Below are 10,604 nucleotides of genomic sequence, written 5' to 3' on the forward strand. Positions count from 1 at the left end.
CCCCCATAATTATCTCAGGTGTCATGATAAATACAGTGTTGAATTTGGCCTTGACACCTGTTACCAATTATATTAGATTTTTTAATTTCTCATAATGGCATGAGGATAATTAGGCAGATGATGCAAAAAGTGATGAAACAAAGATAAAAATTATTTTTAATAATTAATATTGCATCAATTGTCTTCTCAATTACCCTCCATAAGGGGGGACTATAGTAATATTATAATTTTAAAGAATGTTTCAATTTTTGTTTTATTATATGTTTCATGTGTAACAACTAAGATTCTGAATTCCCTTAGAAATGTTTTTGAGAACTTTCATTGTTTGATTTGATTATTGACAAAGCTATTTTAAAGTTGTGTTAAGCTCAATTTTGTAGGAAATTTTCCTGGCTGATTACCAGCATCTATACATCAACCCCTGAAAAGACTTCCATTCCACGACTACACCTAGAGGACATCTGAAAAAAGAATTTCAGAGACTTTAAATGAACAGTTTTGTTTTGTTGTTGTTGTTGTTGTTGTTTTTTCTCTTTTCTCTTTCTGTTATAATATACACCATCTGTAACATGTATTCTCTGCAGAGGCCCTCCCTTTGCAAGACCAATGTCAAAGCGTCGGTTCATGAGGAAAAAAAAAAATCATCCCTCTGGACAAAACTTTCCTCTCTCCCTTTTCTATATTGTTATTAACATATTGTTAGTTAGCATAGGTTATTATATTCTGTTATTTTTGACTGTTTCATCAAGGAAACATACCATTTCTTGAGGAAACAAAGCGGGGAACTGTAACGATTGGAATAACGCCACCTGCTGGAGACTTACTGTAGAAGAGTTCCGCCCATGAAGTGAAGGTCTTTGAGGGCAAGACCAGGAGTCTTTTCTTTGACGTCAGGAAGTGACGTGGGCTAGTGGGAAGAGGAAGGAAGAGACTGGCGCTCAGTCTCGCTCTTTTTTCCTTGGGACTCTGGTGGAGAGCGGAGCTAGAAATGTGCTCTCCCTTTAATAGATAGGATTCTAGGCCTTTCTCTCTCTTTACCAAATTCTTATTGTCCTTAATAAATGCTTAAAAGTCTAACTCTTGCTAAAGCTTATAATTTATTGGCGACCACTCATTGGATATTTTAGACAGACTAGCTAGAATTTTAGCCCTTAACACCTCTCTTTTTCAAATGCCTTTCTCATAAATGTCAAATTGTTGTATTTGGGTTTCTAATTCATTCTGCTATATAGCTCTGTTTATTGGTTGAGTTCATGCCACTTATATTCACAATTGTGATTATTAACCATGCATTTCCCTCCATATTATTTTCTTCTATTCATCCTTTTCTACCTCATTTATGATCCTTTTTCTATTGGCTGTTTTGTTTCTGACCACTGCTTCTTTTATTTGTCCCCCACCCCCTTTAACTTCCTTCCCTTTTTCTTGTCCCCTTCCCTTTCTCCTTTCCTGTTGGTTGACATAAATTTCTATTTCCATTTGAGATTGAAAATATATGTTTTTGGGAGTAAGCTAGGTGGCACAGTGGATAAAGTACCTTCTCTGGATTCAGGAGGACCTAAGTTCAAATCCAGCCTCATACACTTGATACTTATTAGCTCTGTGACCCTGGGCAAGTCATGTAACCTACATTGCACTGGAGGGGGAAAACAAATATATATATATATTTATGTGTGTGTGTGTGAGTGTGTTTATGTATACATATATACATATACATATATATGTGTGTATATATACATATATACTTATACATATATGTGTGTGTGTGTGTATATTTCCCTCTTTGAACCAATTTAGATGTGAGTGAAGTTCAAGCAATGCCCTCCTCCCTCCCCACCATTTCCCTCTGCATTGTAAAAATTTATCTCTGTTTCTTTTATGTGAGATATTTTATTTTACTATTTTTCTCCTCCCTTCCCTCTTTCAAGACATCCATCTAATCATTGTTACGTTATTTTAACGTAATCAATTCAATTCTGTAGTTTCTTCCATTGTAGAATTCTTCTATATAATGATAAAGTTCTTTTGAGTGATATACCATCTTTTCATATAGAAAGGGAAACAGATTAATCATATTGAGTCAATTTTGATTTCTCTTTCATGATTACCTTTTTATGCCTTTCTTGAGACTCATAATTAAAAGTCAAAATTTTTATTCAGCTTTGCTCATTTTTAAAAGTCTGGAATGCTTGAAAGTGCTCTATTTCATTAAATATCCATTTTTTTGCTTGAAGGTATATAATGATCAAATTAAAATTACCTGATTTCTTATATATAGATTTATGCTGTATTGACTCTACAATATGAATGACTTTATGGTATAATAATTTTGTAACTGGGCATTCATCCATATGATTTCAGTTAAGCTCTGGAATCTAGTTATGTCTATATCCACCTGGCTTACATTTATGTCAGAAAATTTGAGATCAGTTTAGTTGAAAAGAAAGGTTATTATTTCTCAGGCCCCTATCCCCTGAGCTACTTCATGGATATTCATTTGTTTAACACCATACAATTGCCATCACCACTAGATATAGTCTGTCATTTTGTATGGTTAAGGGAGATTGTTTATCTTTCAAGTAGAAAGTAAATCTATTAGTTGTCACCCACTAGCTAACAGTCAAAAAAGTCATTGGGTCTAATAAAATTATTAACATTCCTTAATTGTTAGAGATAGTGATCATTAGCCCCAGGTGTGTATTAGGCTGCTTATCTTAAAAGAACAAATGATGTATCCACCCCCATTATACTGTGTACCCTTTAACCAATCAAATTGTCTTCCCAACCTACCTAACTCTATTCTCCCCAAAATGATATTAAGGCTTGTGCATCATACCCCATGGTCTTTGTTTATTGAAAAAACAAACAAACAAACAAACTATTGAATGTATTTATTGGTTACTACTAGCCTAACAAATTTAGCATGCTAAGATCATTGTCTCTCAGTTTTCATTAATTTTCATACATAACAGAAGTTATACTCAATTTTGAGGAGTAGGTTATTCTTGAATGCAATAGCTACTCTTTGGACATCCAAAATATCATATTCCAAGTTTTCCACTCCTTTAAAATGATAGCTACTATTACATGTGTGATCCTGACTGCTTCTTCATGATACTTGAATGATTCCTTTCTGGCTGGCTGAAGAATCTTATCTGGAACATTTCAAATTTAAATATAATATTCATAGGAATTTTCATTTTGGGATCTCAGGAATTTATCATTGAATTCATTCTAATCTATTTTAGCCACTTGTTCTAGGATATAAGGGCAGTTTTCCTTCATAATAAATTGTTCTATAATGACTTTCTTTGCTTTTGGATTTCAGGTAACCCAATAATTCTTAAATTATTTCCTTATATATTTTCTATTATTTGTTTTTTATTAGATATTTTACATTTTCTTGTGTGTTTCCATTCTTTTTACTTTGTTTTACTCTTTTTTAATGTCTCTTAGAGACATTAATTCCACTTGATCTAATTTTGTTGAGATTCTTTCTTTTGTGTGGGGTAATTGGGGTTAAGTGCCTTGCTTAGGGTTGCACAGTTAGTAAGTATCAGGTGTCTGAGGCCAGATTTGAACTCAGTTGTCCTGAATCCATTTGCACTAATCTTAAGGAATTATTTTCTTTGGTTGAACTTTTGTATCTCTTTTTCCATGTGATCAATTCTAGTTTTTACGTAGTTTGTTCAGCAGTGAGTAGTTTTTTTACTATTTTTTTTAAATTTCTGCAATAGACATCCTGTGAAAGAAGAATCAGGAAACAGGGAAAAACCTCACAAAATTTTTAAAAAGTAGAAACAAAATGGTTCAATCTGCATCTAGATTCTATGTTGTTGTTTTTTTTTCTAGATGTGGAGAGCATTTTCTATCATAATTCCTTTAAAATTATCTTAGACCATTGCATTTCTGAGAAAAGCTAAGTATGTCAAAATTGATAATCACAAAATGTTGAAACTATGTAAAATGTTCTCCTGGTTTTGCTCATATCATTCAACATCAGTTCATGTAAGTCCTTCTAGGTTTCTCTGAAATTAACCAGCTCATTTTTCTTTTTTTTTCTTATTATAAAAGTATTTTATTATTTTTGAGTTACATGTGAAGATAATTTTCAACAATTGTTTTTATATATTCTGAGGCTCTGGAGGTGAAGCCTGCCTGGGGATGGACAGGGTACATCAAAAGACACCCTCAGAAGAAAATAATAACATAGTCACAGGTCCTAAATGCAAAGGTTCCAGGAAAAATACTTATTGGTCTCAGGCTTTGGAAGTGTTCAAAAAGGACTTAGAAGACAAAGTAAGAAAGCTAGAATAAAAAATGGCAAGAGAAATGAGAGTAATGCAGGAGGGTCATAAAAAAGTTAACAGCTCGAAAAGCAAAATTGGCCAAATGGAAAAGGAGGTAAAAAAGCTCTCTGATGAAAATCATTGCTTAAGAATTGGATTAGAGGAAATATAAGTTAATGACCTTATAAGAAATCAAGACAGTAAAGCAAATCCAAATAAATTAAAAAAAAATAGACGGTAGTATGAAATATCTCCTTGGTAAAAAACAGCTAACCAGGAAAATAAATCCAGGTGAGATAATTGGAAAATCATTGAACTACCTGTAAACCATGACCAAAAAAAAAAAAAAAAAAAAAGAGCTTAGACACCATCTTCCAGGAAATTGTCAGGAAAATTGCCCTGATATTCTAGAAGCATAAGGTAAAATAGAAACTGAAAGAATCCACTGATCACCTCCTGAAAGAGATCAGGAAAAGAAAACTTCTGGGAATATTATAGCCAAATTCCAGAGCTCCTAGGTCAAGGAAAAAATATTGAAAGCAATTAAAAATAAACAATTCAAGTACTGTGGAACTACAGTCAGGATAACCTAAGATCTAGCAGCTTCTAGATTAAAGGATCAGAGGGCATGGAATATGATAGAGGGCAAATGAACTGGGATTACAAGCAAGAATCACCTACCCAGCAAAACTGAGTATAATCTTTCAGAGGGAAAAATGGGACTTCCATGAAAAAGAGGAATTTCAGGTATTTTTGATGAAAAGATCTTAATTTAATTTAAAATTTGAATTTCAAATACAAAACACGAGAGAAGCATAAAATGGGAAACAGGAGAAAGAAATCATGAGGGATATTAAAAGGTTAAACTGTTTGCATTCATATATGGGAACATGATACTTGTAACTCTAAAGCACTTTGTCAGGATTAGGGCATATGAAAGGAATATACTTAGACAGATGGCACAGGTGTGAATTGCATATGAAGGGATGATATCTGTAAAGCATTTATTTTTTTGTTTATCCTTGTTTTTGTGGGCCAGGGTGGGTAGGGTGGTTTATGTCTGTGGCCAGATTTTTGCTTGGGGTTTCCTGGGTGGATGCTTTGTTCACTGTGTCACCTAACTGCCCCATGGTGATATCTTCAAAATAAAGTTAAGGGGCGGGGGTCAGACCCAAGATGGCAGAGGAGGGGCTGTGACTTCCACAAGCTCTAGATAAACCCATCCACTCACACCCAAATAAAAATATATAAAACAAAAATAAACAAACAAAACAAAACAACAACAACAACAAAACACCCTGAGCAGCCTAATGCACATAAGAAGAGAGTGAGACTATTTCTCAGCAAAAGAGGGCAATTACAATCACCTACTTATCATGCTGAACAGTTCAGCATACATTCTGGATCCAATAGCCAGGGACAGTGCTTCCAGTGCCTGTCAGAGTCTTCAGTAACAGCAGATTCTGCGACTCCAATCATGGACTGGTGAAGGGACTCAGCAGTAGGCCAGGGTGAAGTGGAGACAGTCTCTGCTGGAGTTGGGGCAAAGTGCCTGGATCTGAATCAGTGGGCTGAATCAAGTGGTTGTGGCCCAGTGGGGGAAAGGCACAGGCAGGCCAGGCTTCCAAACATAGAGAATCAGAGTTGAATCAGACTTCTATTTCCAGGTCAAAGAGAAAGCAGTCGTGGTTACTCACAGGCCAAGCAGGCTGAAGAAAAGCCCAATCATCCCCTGGGCCACACTGTAGCTTAAACAGTGTGTCCTGGAAGCAGTGTTACACTTTAAGAAGGAGTTAAATGCCAAGAAATAGTAAGCCAGGATGAGTAGGCAGAGAAAGCAAAAGACCCCCAAAAACTTCTTTGGGGGAAAGGTAGACCACGATACAACCTCAGAAGAAGAAGATAACAGGGTCAAAGCTCCAACATCCAAAGCTTCCAAGAAAAATATGAACTGGTCTCAGGCCATGGAAGCTATCAAAAGGGACTTTGAAGAGAAAATAGGAGAGATAGAAGGAAGATGTAGAGATTGGGAGGAAAGAATGGAAAGAAAAATGAAAGAAATGCAAGAGAGTCATGAGAAAAAAGTCAACAGTTTGAAAAGACAAATGGAAAAGGAGATTAAAAACTGTATGATGAAAATAATTGCCTAAGAATTAGGATTGAACAAATGGAAGCTATTGACCTTATGAGAAACCAAGACACAGTAAAGCAAATCCAATTGAATAAAAAATAGAGGGTAATGTGAAATATCTCCTTGGAAAAACAGCTGACTTGGAAAATAAATCTAGGAGAGATAATTTGAAAATCATTGGACTACCTGAAAACCATGACCAAAACAAGAGCTCCTTCGACATCCTCCAAGAGATTGTGAGGGAAAATTGCCGTGATATTCTAGAAGCAGAAGCTAAAATAGAAATTGAAAGAATCCACTGATCACTTCCTGAAAGAGTTCCCAAAAGGAAAACCTCCAGGAATATTATAGCCAAATTTCAGAACTCCCAGGTCAAGGAGAAAGTATTGCAAACAGCTAGAAAAAAGGAATTCAAATACTGTGAAGCTCCAATAAGGATAAAGCAAGATCTAGCAGCTAGCAAAGGACTGGAGGGCATGGAATATAATATTTCAGAGGGCAAAGGAGCTGGGACTCCAGCCAAAATTCATGTCCCCATAAAAACTAAGCATAATCTTTCAGCAGAAAAAAAAGGAATTTCAATGAGAAAGAGGTCTTTCAAGCATTTGTGATGAAAAGACCTGAACTGAAAGGAAAATTTGAATTTCAAATACAAAACCCTGGAGAGTCATAAAAAGGTAAACAGGAAATAGAAATCATGAGGGATATTAAAAGATCAAACTGTGTACATTCCTACATGGGAAGATAATACTTCAAAGTCATAAGAACTATCTGAGTAAGGAATTCACAGAAGACACAGGTCTGAACTGAATATGAAGGGATGATAAATGTAAAGCATTTATGTTTTATTCTTTGTGGGGCAGAGAGGGTGGGGTGTCTTATGTCTGGGGCCGGATTTGGGCTTGGGGCGTCCTGGGTCCAGGGCTGGTGCTTTGTCCACTGTGCCACTTAACTAGCCCATGATGACATCATTAAAATAGGGTTGAAGTGTAAGAGGTATAGACTGAGGGAGGGGGAAGGGGAGAGATGGTCTGGGGAGAGGTAGTTCACATGAAGGAAACAAGAAAAAAGTTTATGGAGGGCAGGGAAAGAGGGGGAAGGAGTTGGGGAGTGACTGAACCTTAATATCATCAGAATTGGCTGAAAGAAGGACTAACATACATACTCAAGTAGGTATAGTGTTATATTTTTGCCCTGAGGGAGGGGAGGGAGATAAGTGGGGGATAGGGGAAGGAGGGAAGGGCAGATTGGGGGAGACAGCAGTGAAAAGCAAAACACTTTCCAGGAAGCTGAAGATGTTCTGCATTACTGAACAAGAATGACATATTGAATTACTTGATTTCATAGGGAGGTTTGAGGAGGGAGGGAAGAAGAAAAATTTAGAACACAGAATTAGCTCAGGGACCTTAATCTCATCAGAGTGTGCTCATGGAAGGAATAACATTCACATCCAATTGGGAAGAGTAATCTTATTTAACCCTTCAGGAAAGTAGGAGGGGAAGAGGATAAAGGAAGGAAGGTGAAAAAACGGAGTGCAGAGTGGGGGAGGGGTCAGTCAGAAGTAAAACACTTTTGAGGAGGAATAGGTTAAAAGATAGAAAATAGAGTAAATATCATGGGAAGGGAATGGGATGGAGGGAAATAGTTTTGATGATTGATTATAATAGCAAAACATATGGTACCTATTTTGCTGAGCTTTTATGAAGAAAATTATCTGTTAAGCTTAAGGTACTATAGACAGGTTATAACGAACAAGATACTATCAGAAAAACCTGGAAAGACCTACATGAACTGAAGCAGAGTGAAATGTACTGTATATAAAATAACAGCAATAGTGTAAGATGTGCTTCTAGGAAGCATGTGGTTATTTTCAACAAAGCAATGGTACAATATAACCATGAAGGACTTATGAAAGTTGCAACCCCTTTACAGAGAAAGAACTGATGGTATCTAAAAACAGATGGAAACACATTTTTTAAATTTTCTTTTTTTCCTCTTTGACAATTTTTTTAATCCAAAGTTTTGGGGTTTTTTTCACTGTTTTCTTTCACAACCTAGATAATGTTGGAATATTTTCCATGACTTCTCATGTATAACTTATTTTGAATTGCTTGAGTTTTTGTGGGTGGGGAGTGGGAAGGGAGGGAGGAAAAGAAGTTGGAACACAAAGTTTTAAAATTTTGATGTTAAAATTTCCTTTTTTATGTATATTTTGGTAAATAAAATTCTATTCAAGGATAAAAAAATAAAATTAAAGGGTAAGGGAATGCACTGGAAAAAAGGGAAAGGGAAAGGTAGAATGGGGTAAAGTAGCTCACATAAAAGAAAGAAGAAAATGCTTATGGAATGGAGAAGAACATCATTATTGACCCAAAGTGGGTATAATAATATATCTTGTCCGTGGAAAAATGGGAGGGGAAGGGGATAAGAGGGGAGAGGTGAAGGAAGAAAGGGCAGATTGGAGGAGGGGCCATTAAAAAGCAAAACACTTTTGAGGAGGGAAAGGATTAAAGAATATAGAAAATAGAGTAAATATCAAGGGGAGGGAATAAGATGGAGAGCAATACAGTTAGCAATAGTAACTGAAAGAAATAATGAGCAGGGTGCTATCAGAAGGACTTATGAAAATGCAACCCATCTACAGAGAAAAAACTGATGGTATCTGAATACAGATTAAAGCATATTTTTTAATTCCTATTTCTGAAGGTATTTTGTCTGTGTACTTGCACAAACTGATTTTTGCATGACTATACATATATAACTTATATTGAATTGCTTGATTTCTTAGCTTGAGGAAGGAGGGAGGAAGAAAATTTGGAACACAAAGTTTTAAAAAATCAATGTAAAAAAATTTTTTTACATTAAACTCATTGAATATTCTAAATAAATAAATAAATCCAAAAAAGAAAAGAAAAAAAAACAATAAAAAATAAACTTTTGCTTTTATAACATTTCTATTTCCAAATTTTTCTCCTTTCCTCCCCTCCTTTCCCCCCTCCCCAAGACAGCAAGAAACCTGATATAGATTATATATGTACAATCACATTAAACATATTTCTGTATTAGTCATACTATGAATGATAACAATGTGGGCTAAACAACTCGCCCATGGTCACACAGCCAGCAAGTGTCAAGTGTCTGATGCTGGACCTGAATTCAGGTCCTCCTGAGTCCAGGGCTTGTACTTCATCCACTGCACCAACATTTGTCATTTGTCATTTGTCATTTTCATCTGCTCTCACATATCCAATCTAATAAGTATGAGGTAGTTCCCCAGAATTGTTTTAACTTGCATTTCAAGGAGTTATTTTCTTCAAAAAGCTTCTTTTGTACCTGCTTTCAAATTGGCCAGTTCAGCTTTTTTTTTTCATATGGAATGCTTCACAAATTTGCATGTAATCCTTGTGCATGGACCATGCTAATCTTGGTATTGTTCCAACTTTAATATATGTGGTGCTGAAACAAGCACCAATTCAGATTTTCAAGGCATAGCTTTTTGTACCTCTGTGGTTTTTATTTTGGTTTGTTTTTTTAGGTGTTCTTTTCTTCAGTATTTTTTTTTGTGTGTATGTGTGTGTATCCTTTGTCAAGCTATTCACTTTTTTCATGCTGTTCTTGCATCACTCTCATTTTTCTTTCTATTTTTCCTCTATCTCTCTTACTTTATTTTCAAAGTCCTTTCTGAGTGCTTCTATGGCCTGAAACCAATTCATCTTTTTCTTGGAAGCTTTGGATGTAGGAGCTTTGACTTTGTTATCTTCTTCTGGAGGTTTATTTTGATCTTCCTTGTCCCCACAGAAACTTTCTAGTGTCAACGTTTGTTGTTTGTTTGTTTGTTTTGTTTTGTTTTGTTTTTCTGTTTTCTCATTATCCCAGGTAATTTCTTGACTTTTCACTCTTTGTTATCGTGGGGCACTGCTCCCAGGGTAGAGGGCTGTCCCAAGCTTCAGGGGGTTTGTGCAACTGTTTTCAGTGATACATCTAGGAGCTTGTAAGGTTTTGGGGTATTTTTGGTGTTTTAATTTTGTTTTTGTTTTTGTTTTTTTGGTGAGGCAATTGGGGTTAAGTGCCCAGGGTCACACAGCTAGTAAGTGTCAAGTTTCTGAGGCTGGATTTGAACTCAAGTCCTCCTGACTCCAGGGCCCATACTCTATCCACTGTGCCACCTAGCTGCCCTGAGCTTG

General features: G+C 35.8%; 1 non-coding gene across 1 annotated transcript; it reads right to left on the reverse strand.

Moving 5' to 3' along the window:
* Nucleotides 1–9,785: 9,785 nt before the first annotated feature.
* Nucleotides 9,786–9,889, reverse strand: LOC122752291. Its single transcript, XR_006356063.1, has one exon. It is a non-coding gene; the product is annotated as a U6 spliceosomal RNA (small nuclear RNA).
* Between the last annotated feature and the right edge of the window lie 715 nt (nt 9,890–10,604).

Source organism: Dromiciops gliroides, chromosome 3 (assembly GCF_019393635.1).
Source record: "Dromiciops gliroides isolate mDroGli1 chromosome 3, mDroGli1.pri, whole genome shotgun sequence".
Lineage (NCBI taxonomy): Eukaryota > Metazoa > Chordata > Mammalia > Microbiotheria > Microbiotheriidae > Dromiciops > Dromiciops gliroides.